The 17,781-nt window shown below is 37.6% G+C and overlaps 1 long non-coding RNA gene across 1 annotated transcript in view; it reads right to left on the bottom strand.

Moving 5' to 3' along the window:
• LOC145720332 (uncharacterized) overlaps positions 1–17,427 on the bottom strand; it is a 24,407-nt gene extending 6,980 nt beyond the window's left edge. Inside the window, exons 1-2 of the long non-coding RNA XR_014143249.1 lie at positions 17,325–17,427; positions 15,031–15,139 (exon numbers count right to left, since the gene is read on the bottom strand). This is a non-coding gene — a long non-coding RNA (uncharacterized LOC145720332). The remainder of the gene's footprint in view (positions 1–15,030; positions 15,140–17,324) is intronic.
• Between the last annotated feature and the right edge of the window lie 354 nt (positions 17,428–17,781).

Genomic DNA, 17,781 nt, shown 5'->3' with positions numbered 1-17,781 from the left:
AAAAAAAAAAAAAAAAGAAGAAGATAGCAGGAGGGGAGGAATGAAGGGGGGGAAATCAGAGGGGGAGACGAACCATGAGAGACTATGGACTCAGAGAAATAAACTGAGGGTTCCAGAGGGGAGGGGGGTGGGGGGATAGGTTAGCCTGGTGATGGGTATTAAAGAGGGCACGTTCTAGGGGCGCCTGAGTGGCTCAGATGGTTAAGCGTCTGCCTTCGGCTCAGGTCATGATCCCAGAGTCCTGGGATCGAGTCCCGCATCGGGCTCCCTGCTCCGCAGGAAGCCTGCTTCTCTCTCTGCCTCTCTCTCTGTCTCTCATGAATAAATAATTTAAAAAAAAAAAAAAAAAAAGAGGGCACGTTCTGCATGGAGCACTGGGTATTATACGCAAACAACGAATCATGGAACACTACATCAAAAACTAATGATGTAATGTATGGTGACTAACATAACATAATAATAAAAAAAAAGAAAGAAAAAAAAAAAACTACTACAGCTGTAAGAAGTCCCTCCTATTACATGTGGAGAATCATTTAGAAATGAGAAGAAAAGTAATTTATGTCTGTAAAAGTAAAAAGCACATTTCCACAACTCTGCAATTTTATAGCCACAAATTTATATACACACATATACTTACTACTTAGGCTATATACATCCTTTCCAAAATAGGTTGAGTTTTTCAAGCTTACAATGAATTGATAGTGTATTTGGAGTTGGTATGCACAGTAAAATAGGAATTTCTGGACGCTCAAAACATTTCCCTAGATTAAGCATATTTTGTAGGATAGATAATTAGATAATTATTTGAGGACACACCCTTGTTCAGCCATTTCAAACATTATGAGGCAGGTATTACTTCCATTTTATATACGAGATGATTATGGTTCAGAAGATTAATAAATTGGCAAAGTCTTGCTCTGCTGTGTATCTGAAATTTCTCCATTGTCTTGCTCAGGTCCAAAACACATTATCTTTTTACTTTCCATATAGGCTTTTATAGTAGGAGAAAGACAATTTTTGGATTCTACTTGTATGAATTAAGGTGTATTTTGAGCCCTAACCATTAGTTTCTTTTAGTTTTCCAACATAAGTCATTGGGGGTGGGGAGGTGGGGTGTAGCAATAAAATGAACTATCCCCTTAAATGTCTTCTTTAGAATAAAATGATTCAGGGCCCCAGCAGCTAGTCTTCTACCATGTGGTACTAAGGAAAACATATTTCAGTCACCACATTAAATGATCAATTAAAGAGGGAATGAGCACTTTCTATTTGCATCACACCAAGTTAGGGGCAGTGACAAACCAAAAGAAATACACCGCATTATGTGATCCGTCAGAAGCCTACAATCTAATTTGAAGGCATTAAGTGAAATGTTAAATGGAGGGTGGTTTGTGATCTAGAACTTCAAATGAGACTGTTTCATGAGTTAATTTAGGAATAAGACTTTCCCTAAAAGTTAGTGAGGCATGGAACTATTTCTGACTCCCTGCTACTTCTACCCTGAGTATATCTTAATTGTGAAATGTTCCCAACCTTGTCCTCTTTTCTACTTCACTTGTTCATTTTCCCACTAACAATAATTAGGAGGTAACATGTATTAGCTTTTTAATCCTTAGAGTAAACCCATGAGATTTCATCTAGTCCTGGAGCTTTAAATACCATTACTATGCTGATGAATGGCCCAATTTATATCTTGAGCTTTGAGTCTTTCTGAACTCTAGACTGTTTATTCAACACATCTTCACTTGTATGTTGAAAACCCATATCAAATTTACCTTGTCCAAATATGACTTGTGATCATTCTCCCTTACTAACTGGCACACACCATAAATTAGATGTTTAATCCTTAGAACAAAACTATGAGATAGTTTCCATTAGGCTTCTCATTTCAAACTGAGGAAGCTGAGGCACTCAGGCTACAACACACCCAGAGCTAGAAAGTGGTGAAGATGGTTTGCAAGCTCATCTTCTTCCAGAGTCCATCCAGTCAACCATGACACTATTAGCAAATCTCTTCAGATCTACCTCCAGCATCCATTTCAAACTGGATCACTTTTTGGCATCTTCACAGCTGTTACCCAATGCTGGGTACTGTTACTCAGATGTCCAACAGATATTCAAACCTTACATGTCAATGTTTCTCTTTTGATCTTCTTTCAGTGATAAAATTTACCATATGCCAAGCACTGTTATAAACAATTTTAATGCATAATCTCCTTCAGATCTCCTTCTAGAGCAAGTAATGAGACAAGTATTACAATTTTCACTTTAGAAGTGGGGAAACTAAGGCACAGAGAATTTTAAAAACTTGCCAATGGCTGGTAAGTGACGAAGATGGAAACAACCTTTTCTATCTCCAGCATCCACATTTTCACAATCACTGCACTACACACCTCCCCTTCTCCTAGTCTCCCCTGCCACAGGAATGCACTTCTAGCCATGTGACAGGCAGGCCAAATCTCTGGGACTTATCCCTGACTTCTACCCTTTTGCCACTTCAATTATCCCCAACATGTAATTATTAAGCATCTCCTTTTAGGAATACCCTCACCGTACACTCACACCTGATTACTTCTCTCCATCTTCACTGTCAGTATCCTCCTACATTCCACCATTTTTAAGCTCCTGAGATACATCAATAGCACATTCCACATCTCCTGAAGTCCATTCTCTTTATATCAGCCAGTGTGGTCATTTTAAAACGAAATAAGGCCCTGTCACTACAGGCCTCTTGAAATCAAAATAAAATCTAAACTCCTCTCCAGGGCTGACCATCTTCCACAAAATCTCACTCCAGGCTCCCCTGCATCCGCTAGGCTCTAGTCACACTGGTCTTCCTTCTCTCTTTGGATGATACAAAGCTCATTCCATTTGAGCATCTCTTAGCCTAGATATCCAGATTGTAGGCTCTGCCAATCTTACAGGTCCTCGCTCCAGTGTGACAGCAGTCTTGCCTTGGTCACCATCACTAACGTGGCACTCCTTGGGCACACTTGGCATGCTTTATCTCATAACCTGTTTTGTTTTCTGCATAGTTCCTATCACATCTGAAATCACCACATACATTTATTTGTGAGTTAATTTTCAGTCTTTCCTAACTAGAAGGGCTACTTGAGGGCAAGGACTTGCCTGCACTGTCCATCATTTTACAGTCAACTCCTGGAAGTGTGCTTCGCACACAGTAAGCATTCAGATATTTTTTGAACAAATGAATGCCAAAAATGATCCTACTCTCTGAGTTTATACTTCTGATATTTTTAAGGAAACTAATTTTGCTCATTTTAAAATTTCACCTACATGTTTTTCAATTATACTATCCTTACTCATTGTCTAATTATTATGATAAATAGTATACATTAAGGATTTACTGTGCTAAGCAATTTATATGACTTTTAATTCTCATGGATAATGCATATAGCCTATGAGGTCCATGTTCTCATTTCACAGAAGGGATACTGAGGCCAACAAAAAAAGTTAAAGAACTTGCTCAGGACCACAGATATAAATTGCCAAGGCTGGGATTTAAATGAAGGTTTATCTCACTCTAAATGTCAAGCTCTTTCAAATGTATCCAGTTATGTATCTGATAAGGGTAAATAAATAATTAAAAAAAAGAGAGAAACTGGTAAAAAAATCTAAAACGCAAATGTAAAAAAACAAGAGGAAAATAGTTCATTTCTACAATTGTAGAAGCAGAACAATGACTTATTTGGTTAAAGTGAGAGGTTGGTAAATTAATTTCATACAAGAAGTAAGCTTTTGGAAATCTTATAGTAAAAGATGGTAGAGCATAATTATATAAATATCTTCAAATATTTTAAGTAAGTTATATTATAGATGGATAATAAATTATTCAGGGAAACTAGGGTGTCTTAAAATTATATCCCTCACCTGAAGAGGCTAAGTCAGGGAGGCCAACCACACCTTCTCATACAGTCCTTTGGCAGAGCTGCTGGACAAAGCTTACCATGTGGATGGATGACAGGGATTTTAACTTAAGAAAGTTAAGTATTTTGCTTACTCAGTTTTACCATATAATTACTATGTTCAAATCAGTAGGTGCTGGATTTGCCCTCACATAGTTCAAACCAGTCGAGACTTCAGAAATGACTAAATCTAATTTTCAAATCTTCTAATGTTGAAATTGAAACAGATAAATAAAAATAGATAATTTGTAAAGGGTGTTCATGTCCATGTGCTCATTAGATTCTATTAACAGCCATTTGAAATAAGAGGCATGGCTATTTTCATTACCATTTTTACAGATGATTTAGGCCCAGGATGGTGACTGGAAGAGGAAAAGTCACATGAACACTAACCTGCTATCAACAATCAACTGGGCCTCCTGCAGTACAGGAAGAAAAACAGAGGAGAAACATGAAATGCTAAGACTTAGTATCTCTTAAAGAGCTTGCGTAAGCCTTTATAGTATCAGTGAGATTTTCTTTAATGTATAAGCTTTATGTATTTCTCTGGAAGCATAGACATTAGAGCTTCATTTCCTAACTAGGAAACATACCATTCTATTTATGGTATATATATGAAAGAAATACTGACAACAGAGACTTAAATTTATAAGAAAATTAATTCCTTCCTTCAGCTATAAGAATGAAAAAAAAAATACTAGGAAAAACTAGCAAATACAATTATTCCCAATTAATACATACTTTTTTCTTTGTGAAGTAATATTAATAAGTAAATAAGAAAAAGAAAAATCCCAATTGAAAAATAGACAATTAGCAATTCTAAAACTAAAATAAGACAATATAAAATTTAGTTCAGATAAAAATGGGACACAAACAGATTTATAAATAGGGAAGATGAGTCTAAGCAGAGAGGAAAGAACAATTGTTGTTAGAATTAAAACACAGGAGTGAAAGAAGATTGCTAATGAGGAGCAGAATTTCACAGGTGTTTTCAAATTGGGATAACTGATAGTAGAGATTTTAAGATGAAAACACCAGCTAAAAAGAAAAAAAAATTAAAAAAGGTAGGGCAAGAGAGAGCTAAATTGAAACGGACGGACATCCTAAAAGGTCAGAAACATGTGACAATGTTAAAATTGAAAAGAAACAGAGATAAAAACTCCCTGAACAAAGCTTAATTTAGCATATTTTGCTAAACTAATTTAACCTGGGTCCTTTCTTGCTTATGCCTCTGCAAATCACAAGCAAAACTTGAACCATTTCCCAAGGTTGATATGACGTAACCATTGACCAATTCCCTATCACTCCAGAAATTCTAATATTATGACCAATCACCATGAAGAATGAATAGTCACTGCTTTCTCACTATGTAAGCTGTTTTACAACAATATATCCCTGAGCCTCATTTGATGTTTTGGTTTGAATGTTCCTGATTCGCAACCTGTCTTTTTTGGTGTGTGCACAATAAATGTTTGCTAACTGCCACTTCACTGATTCATTATTTACTTTGGATATTCCTGAACTTCTGACAGAAACATTTCATTATGTGCCTCACTTAAACAAAGTGTACCTCTGGGGCGCCCGGGTGGTTCAGTTGCTTAAGCGTCTGCCTTCGGCTCAGGTCATGATCCCAGGGTCCTGGGATCAAGCCCCGCGTCGGGCTCCCTGCTCCGGGGGAAGCCTGCTTCTCTCTCTCCCGCTCTCCCTGCTTGTGCTCTCTCTCTCTCTCTCTCTCTGTCAAATAAATAAATAAATAAATCTTTAAAAAAAAAAACAAAAAACAAAACTAACTGTACTTCTAGGTCTTCTGCTACAGTCTTTGTTTTAAAGTCTGTTTTGACCGATATGAGTATTGCTACCACAGCTTTCTTTTTGTTTCCATTTATATAGAGTATCTTTCCAATTTCTTCACTTTCAGTCTTAGATCTGAAGTGAGCCTCTTGTAGGCAGTATATAGGTGGGTATTGTGTTTTATTTATTTTTTTAATCCATTTAGCCACCCTATGTCTTGATTGGAGCAGTCCATTTACATTTAAAGTAATTATTTGGGTGCCTGGGTGGTGCAGTCGGTTAAGTGTCCAACTCTTGGTTTTGGCTCAGGTCGTGATCTCAGGGTCATGAGATCAAACCCAAGTTGAATTCTGTGCTCAGAGCAGTCTACTTAAGATGAGAGAGTCCTCTCTCTCTGCCCCTCCCTGTCATGCTTGTGCGCCCTCTCTCTCTCAAATAAATAAATCTTTTAAAAAATAAAGTAATTATTAATAGGTATATACTTATTGCCATTTTATTAATTGTTTTCTGGTTGGTTTGGTGGTTCTTGTCTGCTCCGTTCTTCACTTGCTCTCTTCCCTTGTGGTTTAACTGTTTTCTTTAGTGTTATGCTTGAGTTCCTTTATCTTCCTTTTGCTGTGTATCTATTGTAGGTTTTTGGTTTGCAGTCACCATGAGGTTCATATATATCAACCTACTTTTATAGCAGTCTATTCTAGCTGATAGTCACACGAGTTTGAGCACATTCTAAAAGCACTACATTTTTACGCCTCGCCACACATTTTATGTTTTTGACATTACATTTTACATCTTCGATGTCTGTGTATCCTTTATCTACTTACTGTAGCTATAGTTGACTTTACTATTTTTGTCTTTTAACCTTTATACTAGTTTTTAAGTGTATGACCCACTGCCTTTATCATATATTTGTCTTTCCAGTGAGATTTTTTTCATGTATTTTCTTATTTCTAGTTATGGCCTTCTCTTTTCCACTTAAAGACCCTTAAACATTTCTTCTAAGGTCAGGTTAGTGGTGATGAACTCCTTTAGTTTTTGCTTTTCTGGAGGACTATCTCTCCTTCAATTCTGAGTGATAACCTCACTGGGTAGAATATTCTTGGTTGTAAGTTTTTTCCCCTTCAGTACTTTAAATATATTTGCCACTTTCTTCTGGCCTGCAAAATTTCTGCTGAGATATCAGCAAATAGTTTTATGAGGTTTCCCTTACATGTGTCTATTTGTTTTCTCTTGCTGCCTTTAAGATTCTTGATTCTTGATTTTTAACATTTGCCATTTTAATTATAATATATCTCAGTGTAGATTTCATTGGACTTATCTTTTTTGTGACTCTCTGTGCTTCCTGGACCTGAATGTCTGTTTCCTTCCCCAGGTTAAGGAAGTTTTCAGCCATTATTTCTTCAAATAATTTTTCTGCCCCTTTCTCCTCGCCTTCTGGGACCACTATGATACAAATGGTATTATGCTTGAAATTATTCCAGAATTCCTTTAAACCATTCCCATTGTTTAAATTTTTTTTTTCTTTTTCTTGTTCTGATTGGGTGATTTCTGTCTTCCAGATCATTCATCCATTTTTCTATATCATCTATCTAATCTGCTATTGATCCTCTCTAGTGTAATTTTCATTTAAGTTACTTTATTCTTCAGCTCTGAGTAGTTTTTCCTTATATTTTTAAACTCTCTGTTGAAGTTCTCACTGTGTTCCTCCATTCTACTTCTAAGTTTGGTGCGCATCTTTATGACCATTACTTTGAACACTTTATTAGGTAAATTACTTATCTCCATTCATTGGGATATTTTTTTTCTGCAGTAATCCTCTGCCTTTTCATCTTGTTTGATTTTCTGTGTTTGCTTCTATGGATTAGGCAAAAGAGCTACCTCTCTCAAAATAAGTGAGTCTTGAAGGAATGGCTTTGTGTGGAAGTGTCCCCTGTGCAGACTGTGTGTGGCTGGTGACAGGCTAGCCATAGCTGGAATGGGCACAGGCTGGGGGATACTGGGGCACACTGTGTCAGGGCCCACTTAACAGGATGGCCAGAGCTGGAGTGGGTGTAGAATGGGGGTCCTGAGGTACACCTCACTGAGCCACCCCAGTGAGGCAGCTGGAACTGGAACAACATAGGCCAGGGGTCCCAATGGTGGGACAACTGGAGCTGGAGCAGGTGAGTGCTGGGCGTTCTGAGGCCACCTTGGGGAGATGGTTGGAGTTGGTGTGGGCAAAGGGACTGAGTGTGCTGGAGTGGCCCTAGCAGGAAACAAAGAGCACCTAGACCCTGCTCCTGCCAGTATTATTACAATGGAGCGAGAACACAAAAAATTGGTGCTTACTGGCAACTCCAACCTTGAAGAGAGTTCAAGAAGTTTCCTATCCACTTGGTGGATAGTCTAGGAATAGTCAATGAATTTCCTTCACTTATAATCTAGTTGGACTTTAAACCATTAGTTTTGTACTGTGCCCAAGGACAGGTGAGTGTGCACACATTCTTTTCTTTCCTTTTTTTTAAGATTTATTTATTTGAGAGAGAGAGAGAGAATGGGGGGAGGGGCAGAGGGAGAGAGAGTTTTAAGCAGACTGTGCACTGAGTGTGAAGCCGCAGCCATGTGGGGCCTGATCTCACAACCCTGAGATCACGATCAAGAGTCAGACCCTCAACCAACTGCACTACCCAGATGACCTTCTTTTTTTTTTTTAAATTCAGAAGAGTGTATTTGTTCTTTCTTTCTTACTTTCCTTCCTTTCTTCCTTCCCTTTCTTTCTTTCCTTCCCTTCTTCCCTTCTTTCTTTCCCTTCTTTCCTTCCTTCCTTTTTTCCTTTCTTAGTTTTTGATTTTAATTCTAGTAGAGTTAACATACAGTGTTATATCAGTTTCAGGTGTACAATATATTGGTTCAACAATTCCATACATCACCCTATGCTCATCACACAAGTGCTCCTTAATCCCCATAACCTATTTAACCCATCCCCCCCACCTACCTCCCCTCTGGTAACTATCTGTTCTCTACAATTAAGAGTCTATTTCTTGGTTTCAGTCTCTCTCTCTTTCTTTCCTTTTTCCTTTGCTCATGTGTTTCTTAAATTCCACATATGAGTGAAATCATATGGTGCTTGTCTTTCTTTGACTTATTTCATTTAGCATTATATTTTCTAGCTCCATCCATGTTGTTGCAAATGACAAGATTCCATCCTTTTTTTTTGGCTGAGTAATATTCCAATATATATATACACCACATCTTCTTTATCAATTCATCAATTGATGGACATGTGGCTGGTTTCGTATCTTGGCTATTGTAAATAATGCTGCAATAAACATAGGTGTGCCTGTTTGCCTTTGAATTTGTGTTTTTGTGTTCTTTGGGTAAATACACAGTAGTGCAATTACTGGATCTTAGGGTAGTTCTATTTTTAATTTCTGAGAACCCTCTAAACTGTTTTCCACAATGGATGCACTTCTTTACATTCCCGCCAACAGCACACAACAGGGGTCCTTTTTCTCCACCTCCTCACCAACACCTGTTGTTTCTTGTGCTTTTGATTTCAGCCATTCTGACAGATGTGGGGTGATATCTCACAGTAGTGAATACATATTCTTCTCAAGTACACATGGAACATTCTTCAGGATAGCTCACTGTTAGGCCACAAAACATGTCTCAATAAATTCAAGAAACTGAAATCATATCAAGCATCTTTTCCAGCCAACAGTATGAAAATAGAAATCAATTACAAGAAGAAAACTGAGAAAAACACAAATTTGTGGAGGTTAAACAACATGCTACTAAACCACCAATGGGTCAAAAAAAAAAAATCAAAGAGGAAATAAAAAAATACCTAAATACCTTGAGACACAGAAAAATAGAAACACAACTTTCTAAAATCAATGGGACACCGCAAAAGCAGTTCTAAGAGGGAAGTTCACATCAATATAGGCCTACCTCAAGAAACAAGAAAAATCCCAAGTAAACAGTCTACATTTTCACCTGAAGGAAAACCCCATAAAAGAAGAGCAAACAAAGCCCAAAGTTAGCAGAAGAAAGGAAATAATAGTAGAGTGGAAATAAATGAAATTGAAACAAAAAAAAAAAAAGAAGGAAAGAAAATAAAAGATCAAAAACACTAAGAGCTGGTTCATAGAAAAGATAAACAAAATTGATTAACCTGGGGCCAGTCTCATTAAAAACAAAAAAATGAGGGCCGAATAAATAAAATCAGCAATGACAGAGAAGTTGCAACTGACAGCACAGAAATACAAAGGATCATAAGAGATTACTACAAACAATTATACACCAACAAATTAGAAATGAAGAAATAGATAAATTCTTACAAACACACACTGTCCAAGACTGAATCATGAAGAAATAGAAAACTTAATAGACCAATTACAAGTAAAAAAATTGAATCAGTAATTTAAAAATTCCCAACATACCAAAGTACAGGACCTGACAGCTTCACTGGTAAATTCTACTGAATATTTGAAGAGTCGGTATCTATCCTCAAAGTATTTCAAAAAATTGAAGAGGAAGGAATGCTTCCAAACTCATTTTGGAAGGCTGGCATTATCTTGATACAAAAACCAGACAAAGACACCAGGAAAAAATTACAGGCCATTATCCCTAATGAACATAGATGAAAACATCTTCAACAAAATATTAGCAAATTGAATTCAACAATACATTAAAAGTATCATACTGTGATCAAAGGGGAATTATTCCACGGATGTAAGCATGGTACAACATCTGTAATATGATTGGCCACATTAATAAAAGAAAGGATAAAAATCATATGATCATCTCAATATATGCTGAAAAAGCATTTGACAAAATCAGCATCCATTTATGATTTAAAAAACTCAATAAAGTGGATATAGAAGGAACATACCTCAAACCTCAACATAATAAAGGCCATATACAACAAACCCACAGCTAACATCACACCCAGTGGTGAAAAGCTGTAAGTGTTTCCTCTAATATCAAAAACAAGACAAGGATGCCCACTGTTGCTGCTTTTATTTAACATAGTATTGGAAGTCCTAACCATAACAATCAGACAAGAAATTTAAATAAAAAGCATCTGAATTAAAAAGGAAGAAGTAAAACTGTCACTAGTTGCTGGTGACATAATATTATATATAGAAAACCCTAAGGACTCCACCAAAGAGCTATTAGAACTAGTAAATAAAGATAACACATTTAACATAAAGAAATCAGTTGTGTTTCTGTACAGTAATAATAAACTATCAGGAAGAGACATTAAGACAACAATCACATTTACATTTTCATCAAAAAAACTAAAATACCTAAGAATAAATTTAACCAAGAAGGTGAAAGACATGTACTCTGAATATGATAAGACACTGATGGAAGCAATTGAAAATGACGCAAATAAATGGAAAGATATATCATGCTCATGGATTGTATGGATTAATATTGCTAAAATGTCCATACTATCTAAAGCAATCTACAGATTGAAAGCAATCCTTATCAAAGTACTAATGGCATTTTCCACAGAACTAGAATTCTAAGGAATTCTAAAATTTGTATGTAACCACATAGAACCCATAATAGTTAAAGAAATCTTGAGAAAGAAGAACAAACCTGGAGGTATCACACGTCCTGATTTTATTTTATTTTTTTATTAACTTATTTTTTTTTAAGATTTTATTTATTTATTTGACAGAGAGAGAGACAGTGAGAGAGGGAACACAAGCAGGGGGAGTGGGAGAGGGAGAAGCGGGCTTCCCGCTGAGCAGGGAGACGGATGCGGGGCTCGATCCCAGGACCCTGGGACCATGACCCGAGCCAAAGGCAGACGCTTTACCAACTGAGCCCTCCAGGTGCCCCACACGTTCTGATTTTAAACTATATTGCAAAGCTATGGTAATCAAAAGAGTGGCACAAAAGCAGACACATGGATCAATGAAACAAAATAGAGACCCCAGAATTAAACCCACATGTATGTGGGTAATTAAACTATGGCAAAGGAGGCAAGAATATACAATGGCGAAAAGACAGTTTCTTAAATAAATGGTGTTGGGGAACCTGGACAGCTACATGCAAAAGAATTAAACTGGACCACTATCTTATACCAAAGAAGACAAGCAGATGGCCAACAGACCCATGAAAGATGTTCATCTTCAATAATCAGCAAAATGCAAACCAAAACCTAATGAAATACTACTTCACACTGGTCAAATTAGATATTATCAAAAGACAAAAAATAACAAGTGTTGGAGAGAATGTAGAGAAAAAGGAACTCTCGTGCACTGTTGGTGGGAATATAAATAAGTGCTGCCATTATGGAAAACAGTATAGAGGTTCCTCAAAAATGTAAAAAATAAAAGTTCCCTATGATCTGACAATTCCACTTCTGATTATTCATTGATTCAAAGAAAACAAAAGCACTAATTCAAAAACATATATGCACCATTATCTCATCACAGCATTATTTATAATAGCAAGATATGCAAGCAACGTAAGGGTCCATCAATAGATGAATGGATAATGAAGAATGATATATTATACACACACACACACACACACACCCAAACACCTACATACACAATAGAATATTGCTTAGCCATAAAAAGAATGAAATCTTATAATTTTTACAACATGGGTGGACCTAGAGCATATTTTGCGAAGTTAAATAAGTCAGAAAGACAAATACTATATTATTTCACTTATATGTAGAATCTAAAAATAAAACAAAGGAAAATAGAAACAGACTCCTAGATACAGGAAATAAACTGTGGGTTACCAGAGGAGGAAGGAGGTTGATGGGTAGGTGAAATAGGTGAGGGGCATTAAGAGGTACAAACTTCCAGTGCTAAAATAAATGAATCATGGGGATATAATGTACAGCACAAGAAACAGAGTCAATAGCGTTTGAATGACTTTGTATGGTGAGAGATGGTAACTAGACTTATCATGGGGGTCATTTCGTAACTTATAAAAATATCAAATCACTATGATATATACTTGAAACTAATAGGATATTGTACGTCAATTATACTTCAAAAAAAGAAAGAAGAAACTTTTTTCCCCGTTATGTTGCTGTATATACGATGAATTTTGTTAGTGCATGTATTTTTAAATTTAGGCTCAAACCAAAATCATTTTTTATTGTTTTTATTAGGAGGTAACCTTTTGGTAATAAAAATAAGGTTCCCACTCCTGATTTATTGTTTGAGAAATGCATATTTACACAGATTTCTCTTACAACAAATGTGAGGAGTCAAACATTTCCTACGGCACAATCAATTTAGTATTAGACCATGATGGTGTCATATATTCCTTATGATTTATCTTAGAGTCACTGTCTCATAACATTTCATTTCCCTGCATTTACGTGTGTTTAAAGAATAATAATACATGAAAATAGTTAAAAGGTTTTGAAATATCTTGTTCTGTTATCATTTAAAATCTCTTTTAAGTCTTCATGCCTTCTGAAAAATTTAAGCGTATTTCTAACAAGTTAGAAATGTGGGTGCTTCTTAGACTATTAGAATCTTAGGTTTTACTTATTAATAAAGTCCCATGTCAACAGTACATATTAACTGCCTACCATATCTCAGGCACTTTTCCATGTGTTATGAGAAATTAAAAAAAAGGGGGGGGGAGTCATAGCTCCAGGTCTTCCCATTAATGTGATATTATGTTCCAGTTATTCTTTTCAAGTAAACTAATGATCTTTTTTTTTTTTTAAAGATTTTATTTATTTTTTAGAGAGCGAGCGAGAGAGAAACAGCATGAGAGGGGAGAGGGTCAGAGGGAGAAGCAGGCTCCCCGCTGAACCGGGAGCCCGATGTGGGACTCAATCCCAGGACCCTGGGATCATGACCTGAGCCGAAGGCAGATGCTTAACCATCTGAGCCACCCAGGCGCCCGTAAACTAATGATCTTAAATTAAAGGATTTCTAAGAACTTTCTGGATCCCAAATCTTGTGATAGTCATGTGCAGAATTATTAGTGAAGACTATTGCAGTGGATTAAAGACAGCTACAGATTCTTTATTATTTGACTTCTCCCTTCAAGATGTAGTGTTTATTTCCCCTGTCCTTGAGTCAAGGTTAGCCTTGAAACTGCTTAGCCTATTGGAGTTGGGGAAAGGGAACCTGTGCCAGTTCCAGTCTGAGGCTTATAAATTTCTGGCAGTTTCCACTTCTGTGCTTGTTGGTTACCCTGAGTTTCCATGTAAGAAACATGGCTACCCTGTTAAGAATGACACATAAAGACACCAGGTGGAGAGAAGAGGCTTTGAGCTACTTGGAGAGGGAGGGAAGCATGTCCATCATAGACTGCTGGTTGGCCTCAGATGCTTCCAGCCCCACTGCCATCTGATTATAATGCTGTAAGAACCCAAATGAGATCAGGAGAACGGCCCAGCTGAGCCCATTCAAGTCAAGGAAACATGAGAGATATCAAAAGCTAATAGCTTTTAATTTAAGCTTTTAATTTAATTTTTAATTTAATTTTTTAAAAGATTTTATTTATTTATTTGACAGAGAGAGAGAAGGAGAAAACACGAGCAGGGGAGAGTAGCAGGCGGAGGGAGAGGGAGAAGCAGGTTCCCTGCTGAGCAAGGTGCCTGATGTGGGGGCTTGATACTGGGCTTGACGGGGAGCTGGATCCTAGGACCCTGGGATCATGACCTGACCCAAAAGTAGGCGTTTAACCAACTGATCCACCCACACGTCCCTTAAGCTTTTACTTTTAATTTAAGATACTAAATTCCAGGATCATTTGTTATATAGCAATATATAACTGAAACATTATATCTTTGCATTACACTAAGTATAATTATATTATTTATCCTATAAAGTATATATTTCAGACTATACATAATAAAGTACCTAAATATACATACATACAGTTCTGCTATAATCTGACATAGGGAGTGCTAGAAAAAGCACCAAATTATGCAAAATCTTGCTATATAAAACACAAAGCCTATGCAAAATGGAGTTAGGTGTATATAACTCAGAAACTTTGGGGCGCCTGGGTGGCTCAGCTGTTAAGCGTCTGTCTTCGTCTCAGGTCATGATCCCAGGGTCCTGGAATCAAGCCCCGCATCGGGTTCCCTGCTCTGCCGGAGGCCTGCTTCTCCCTCTCCCACTCCCCCTGCTTGAATTCCCTTTCTCACTGTCTCTCTCTCTGTCAAATAAATAAATAAAACCTTAAAAAAAATAAATAAATAACTCAGAAACTTTGCTAGTAACACATAAAAAATAAATCTAGGAACCTAATTAATGTGTCAGCACAATCCTGCACATGTTAAATAATTGAAAAATACATGAATATTACAGTAAATATGGCACTTTACCTTGAAAAAGATCTGAAGTTTACTCATGGAGTGGGTGTCAGAAGAGTTGTAGCTGTGAGTTACTGTGAGTTGGCCTTCAGCACCAAAGGTCAGCTAAAGCACAGCTTGACTGCAAGAAAGTTAGATAGCCAAACATTCCCTTAACGAAAAATATATATATACTAAAGTTATAATTTCTCCAATCTAACATCAACCATTGTATATTTCAATTTTAGCTCATAATATACTTTATCTGCATGATATATGGTCCAGGAAAAAAAATAAAATAGTACCCCTACTATCATTAAAACTAATTTTCAATTTTACCAAAATTACTCAAATATTGGCTTCAATTTTCAGAAATAATATTTTCCCAAAAAATTAGCTAAAAGGAAATACCATATTATAAATCAACAAATTAGTAACAAATATCACAAAAATGCAAGTGTTCTTCTAAGATATTTTAATATTTTGAAATCCCTTCGTTTTAAAGATGCTAAAGAAAATTTTTAAATGGTAAGAACCATTTAAAATCAATATTTTACATACATAGGAGATAATCTCCTATTTTTCCCATTAAATGAATTTAAAGAAAAATAATTAGTATATCATAAGTAAGGCAGATATTGCGGTAACTGGGAAGAGGGGAGAAAAAAAGAGATAAGCTCTATTAGAGGAAGCCTCTTGATATTCATAGTCCTGTTTTACTAGTCTCTATTTTATTAGTGAAATCCAGGAAAGAAAAAATGCGTTCTACGTAAACTTTTGAAAATTTTTCTTAAACAACACTGTTCTAATACGTCTTTAAAAAAAAAAAAAAGATTTTCTTTATTTATTTGAGAGAGAGAGGGCGCACACTAGCAGGGGGAGAGGCAGAGGGAGAGGGAGAAGCAGACTCCTCGCTGAGCATGGAGCCCGATGTGGGACTCTATCCCAGGACCCGGCAATCATGACCTGAGCTGAAGGCAGATGCCTAAACACTGAGCCACCCAGGCGCCCCTCTACTATGTCTTTTTAAGGACAAAGGATGAATGCCTAAGTGTTTGAAATTGGTTTCACTTGTGTCTCAATACTTAAGTATTATAACTTTAATTAAGGCAATTCTGCTGTTTTAAAGTTTTGTTCTTAAAATCCTTCCTTATTACATTGTTGCTATATTATAATTGTTCATAAAAAGAGAAGTAAAACTTCAGTCCTAACTAAATTTGAAATTCAGATGATTCCCCGAGTAACTAATTGAAGCAAATAACATGCATTGTGTCAAGTAGGAATCCCTAATATCTGTTACACAATTCTAGTCTAGTCTGGAGCAACAGAGGGCCCTAGTTTGTTTAACACACTCATCAGAGAGACAATTACTAAATTTTTACAGAGAGCTTAGACAATTACAAGGGGGAGGGTGGTGACTCTTTTCAATGTTGGAATGTTTCAAAAGAGAAAATTACAAATAACTTAGTATTTCTTTTTAAGTTTTGTTTTACTTTAGGTAATTTAATTGAAATGATTTCAAGAGAACAAAATTAAGTCACTTGGTCAACTCTGAAATTATCTCAGTAAATTTAACAGACAGCTGCTTAATTTCTTTTAGAAGTTAATATATTTACAAGTGGGTTATTATTATTGGATAGGCCAAATAATAGTACACACTTACCTAAAGTTAAATTTGTGCTGAAGTCAGCACTTCAGAAAACTTTAAGACAGGCATAAAAGAGCAGAAAGCTGCAGTATGAACTCCCATCTGTTTAGGCTCTTTGGAAAGAGGTTTTCAAGAAATGGCCGAATTGGTAGTGGCCCCATAACTTTGTGTTATGTAATATGTTACTAAAATTAGCCCTACAATATCTATGAACCTGGTTAAGACTCAGAGTGCAACAGCTTGTAAGAAGCAAAACCCATCACCAAAGGGACTGGCTGTGGTACCCTTCCTAGAAGACAGATGCTAATTAAATTGATAAGATGGTGCTCAAGCGCCACGGCGATCCTGTAATGTGTCTTAAAGAATATTTTAATTTAAGGGTTTGTAATTAGCTAGAAAGTTAACAAATATACATATGCACATAACCACAATATACAAAAATTTTTAGAATAATGTTTTCAAACCAAAATACTCCAGGGGAAGTATCACCTCTAGGTCTAAATGGAGTTATTTAAAATAGAGAAAAGATGGCTATATGAGCGTTAGTTTCAACCACATCATTTCAAAGCCCCGAGAAACTTGTCCTGATCGAGAGTGCCACCTCTGGAGTCGCATTCCGAGTCGCCGGGGTCGGGTTCCTGGGCGAGGAGCGGCCCCGTCCGTCATCCACGGTGATTACCTCGGGCTGCAGCCGTCCGCGGGATCCTCCTTCCCGGGGTGCTCGGCCTCAGCGACTCCCCGGGGGCAGCCCCGAGGTCCGGGCGGCGTTTGGAGGGGACTCGTGCGCTCGCTCCGACGCGCACCGCGTCCCCGGGACCCGCCCGGCCGCGCCGCCGCTGCCGCCGCCACCCTCCCGCCGCCTCCCCGCTCCCGGCGGGCGTGCTTGCCCGCTGGGGGCAAGAGTGGGGACGGGGGCGGGAGCCGGGGGCTGGAGGTGCCTCCATCCGCCCGGCTCGCGCCCGGGTGTGCCCTGAGGATCCGCCAAGCCCGGCCTCGGCGTGGTGACCCCAGGCGTCCCGCCCCGGCCGGCGCGTTCCGATGGCCGCTGGGGGGGAGACAGTGGAGGCCGCCAAGGATGAGACTGGTTGCGCTGCCTGGGCGAGCGTGTGTGTCTCAGCTGCGCGAGATGGGTGTCC

Source organism: Leptonychotes weddellii, chromosome 2, assembly GCF_054177405.1.
Source record: "Leptonychotes weddellii isolate Sample4059 chromosome 2, ASM5417740v2, whole genome shotgun sequence".
Classification (NCBI taxonomy): Eukaryota; Metazoa; Chordata; class Mammalia; order Carnivora; family Phocidae; genus Leptonychotes; species Leptonychotes weddellii.
This window is presented reverse-complemented; position numbering and strand designations above follow the sequence as displayed.